This window comes from Jatropha curcas, chromosome 1 (genome assembly GCF_041381405.1).
Source record: "Jatropha curcas cultivar XTBG-Jc1 chromosome 1, XTBG_Jcur_1.0, whole genome shotgun sequence".
Taxonomy (NCBI): Eukaryota; Viridiplantae; Streptophyta; class Magnoliopsida; order Malpighiales; family Euphorbiaceae; genus Jatropha; species Jatropha curcas.
In genome coordinates this window covers 18,135,428-18,139,266 of record NC_143151.1, presented here as the reverse complement: position 1 = coordinate 18,139,266, position 3,839 = coordinate 18,135,428, and the positions used below count along the sequence as shown (strand labels likewise).

The following is a 3,839-nucleotide window of genomic DNA, read 5'->3' as shown; positions in this document are numbered from 1 at the left end:
AACACAAAAATATGTAAAGAAAAATACAAAAATGTTAAGAAAATTACCTGAACCTCAGATTGAGGATTGTAAATGGATCAAATGTCCAGAAGCTTTATTTTCAAGGATTGATATGTTTTTTTTTATCTTTTAATTTTTCTTTTTATGGTTTAAATCACCTAAAATTGATATCTAATGCCAATTTTCCTCCAAATTAACTCACAAGAGTTTCTAGAGGAGAATGTGGCTGCAGGGTATTTTTTTTTTAGGGTTTTTTAGATTGTGAAGCTGTGTAGAGTTGTGTGAAAAATTGTGAGAAAGAGATGAATTTATAGAGCTAGGTTATACTGTAGCAAACAGTTACTGTAGCACACGGGTACTGTAGCAAACAGGTACTGTAGCACACAGCTACTGTAGCACGCGTCTCTTTTTTTTTTTTTTTTTTTTAAATCCTTGGATTAAAAGACTTCTAGATGGCATTGACCCATTCGTCCTCGTATCATCATTGGATCAGGCGGGGCATAAAAACACGCGTCAACAGTTTGCCCCCACACTTTATCATTAATTCTGTAAAGAATTAATGTTAAAGTGGCCCACTGACGCGCCTTCAATATTGGGCTGAATGAAGTAGCTGTCTTGATCATCTGGTCACGTCCAAAGCTCAGTCTGATCGGCTTTGTTAGCTCCAGTCGGATCGGTAACGACCTCCAAAACTCGGTCTGATTGGTTTTGAAGATACCTTCTAAGCTCGGTCTGATTGGCTTGAAGGATTTTGATTTGAATTGATTTGATCATCTGGTCACGTCCAAAGCTCAGTCTGATCGGCTTTGTTGGCTCCCGTCAGATCGGTAACAATCTCCAAAACTCGGTCTGATCGGTTTTGAAGATACCTTCTAAGCTCGGTCTGATTGGCTGGAAGGATTTTGATTTGAATTGATTTGATCATCTGGTCACATCCAAAGCTCAGTCTGATCGGCTTTGTTTGTAACGCCCCATTTTTTTTTCCTGTGTTTTAATAGTAGTTTACCGGTCTGTGAATAGTACCACCGGTCCGGAAGTTGGTATTATTTTTGGTCCGAAAAATTACTATTTATGTTTTATATTTTATTTAACATTTTTGGAGCATGTATGCATGGTTTTTATGGGTAGAAAGTAAGTAAGGAATATTTTTGGAGAATTTAGATACTTAGTGAATAGTGAATTATGGTGTTATATTAAGTAAGGAAATTTGAGCAATTATTTTTTTTATGGAGGAAAATTGAGGAATTATTTTTATGGAATAAATTAGAGACTTTTGTGGAGATAAATAATATTTTGAAGGAATTTAATTGGAGAATATTTGGAGAGAAGACCAAAATACCCTCTAATTTGGAGAAAAGACCAAAATACCCCCTTAGTTGCTTTAATAAAGCAACTATCAATTATTGAGCACCAACTTTTGCCTTCTTCTCCTTCTTCTTCTTCTTCTTCTTCTTCTTCATTTTCTTCAATTCCTACTTAGTAAACACCCATCCAACTTGATTTAAGGCATAAATCTTAGAGAGTGAAGCTAGAGAAGTAATCTTTGGTGACTAATTTCAAGGAATTTGGTGATTTTCCTACTTGGGTCAAGTAAGTGATTTTATGATAAGTGAATTATTTTTGGATTTAGAGTTGTCTTTTAGCATATACATGCTTAATCATGCTCCAATTACTTCTTTTCTTTGTTTTCTTTGTTTGATTTTGAGTTTCTTCCATGTAGAGGGTGGAGAGCCTTCTAATAAGGATAAAGGCAAGACCAAAGCTTGAGAAGCTTTGATTAAAGCTTGTTAAAGCTTGTTTTGAAGGTTAGTGTTCATAAACACACTTACCTTACTCAAATTTTGATTTTGTGCCTTTATGCTATTATGTGTATATTTTGAGATTTTGTATGAAATGATTGGTTTGTTGAATTTTGGTTGCCATTACATGCTCTTGGATGATGTTTGATGAGTATTTATGTTGTGGTAGACATTTCTACCTTGTATCTTTGTGGTTCATGTTCCTTTCATGGCTCAAGTAAACTGAATTTGGGAAAAAATGAGATTTTGAGTGAGATTTAGGACCATTTTTCGGTCCTTTCTAGATTCTATTTGTGTCTGAGTCCTCATAAAAGTTGTAGGTCTATCTCTTAGCTTTCCAACCCATCCTCTTGTGTCCAATTTGGAGATATATAACTCAACTTATGGCTAAAACACCCAAACTGACTCTGTTTGTGTCGGGCCACATGCATCACTGACTTTAGTGCCCATTTTGACCACTATAATGACAAGATTAGGTTCTGAGTTCTTCATAAAAGTTGTTTTCCTGTGTCTTGAGAATTCTCTCGTTCTGGATTGGTTTAATTTGAGTGTGGGGTTTAGTAGGAATTCAATAAACAATGGACTTGGTTCTGCTGAATCAGGTCTGGTCTGTTAGTTTGTGTTCCTAGCTTTGTTTTGTTATCTTCCATATTGATCTGAGCTGTGATCCCTTCATAACATTTGTAGGATTTTGTCTTAGCTTTCTAATGACTCTAATTTCATTTAATTTGGAGACCCATAGCTCCGGTTATGTTTTAAAAACACAGCAAAGGTCCATGTTATTTTTATGCTGGAAATTTTCTATGTTAAGTCATTTTGTTTAAGTATGAGAATTTTTATGAATTACTTAAGTTTAAATTAAGTTTTTATTATGAGAAGACTAAAGAAAATGAATTTTATGAGAAATGTTTTTGGGCTCTAATATACTTGGTATGAATTTGATGCATGATTTGATTTTATTATGTATGATGAGCATGTTCGGCATTTGATGCCATTATGATAAGAAGCTATGATCATATGCTAGGCACGTGGGTGTCTTATGTTAGGGCGGACGCGCTCAATATGTTATGAAAAGGTTGGCGACCTAGGGCCATTATGAATAAGCTATGAAAACTTATCTGCTTCTTTTTCTCCTAAGTGTATGTGAGCCCTTATACAATATTTTTAAGGAAGTGAAATAAATGAGATCACATTATGTTAATAACTCTTAATTTACCACAACTTATTTATGATATCAAATGAATTTCTAAAGTATGATGTGTTGGTGTGCATATGTACTGCATGTTCAAATTTAATGATTTTATGTATATAAATGATTGTTTTTAAGTATGTTGTCATCACAACATTGGTTTGTTGTGTTTTATGAGCATCACTGAGTTTTATACTCAGCGCGTTGATTTTATCACGCGCAGGTTGGAGATTGTGCTTGCTGCTTAAAGACCTGAAGAGTAGCATCAGAGTTGAAGAGATCTTTTGGTAGTTGATTAGTATTTTATGTAACTAAAAATTATGGCATGTATAAGTATTACATTTTTGGAGACTGTATTATTTCATTTATAACTTAAGCATGTTATTGTAAATTATTTTGGTGTATATATATTGGGAGATAAACTTGGACTTATTTAATGGTTAGAACATTAGAAGTTGATATATTTAAATGAATGTATTGAAGTGATGAATATTATAATGTTATTGAGGAACTATGGAGTTATGAAATTATAGAAGTGCTATTGTGTTGTTATTGGAGTTTGATGGGGTTTGGAGTTTGAATTTGGGAGTGCTTTGTATTCATATGTTTGGTAACTTCTATTTTTAGGGGAAACTCTTGCAGTTTTTCAGTAGGATTCTCCCAAATCATTTTCAAAACAGAATACTATTACTTGCTAAACTCGTGAATACTAAGTCACTTCTAATTCATAATATGATTGTTTGATTTATATGTAGGTTAGGACGGTGCCTCCGGCACCGAATGTGGCATCCACCGTCGGGTCTTTCGGGATCGGGCGGCGGGTGTTACATTGTTAGCTCCAGTCGGATCGG

The 3,839-nt window shown here is 34.3% G+C and overlaps 1 long non-coding RNA gene across 1 annotated transcript; it reads left to right on the top strand.

The window, feature by feature from the left end:
- The first annotated feature begins 1,426 nt into the window (after positions 1 to 1,426).
- On the top strand, positions 1,427 to 3,426 carry LOC149499081 (uncharacterized). Its single transcript, XR_016321477.1, has 3 exons — positions 1,427 to 1,590; positions 1,721 to 1,805; positions 3,212 to 3,426. It is a non-coding gene; the product is annotated as an uncharacterized LOC149499081 (long non-coding RNA).
- The last annotated feature ends 413 nt before the right edge of the window (positions 3,427 to 3,839 follow it).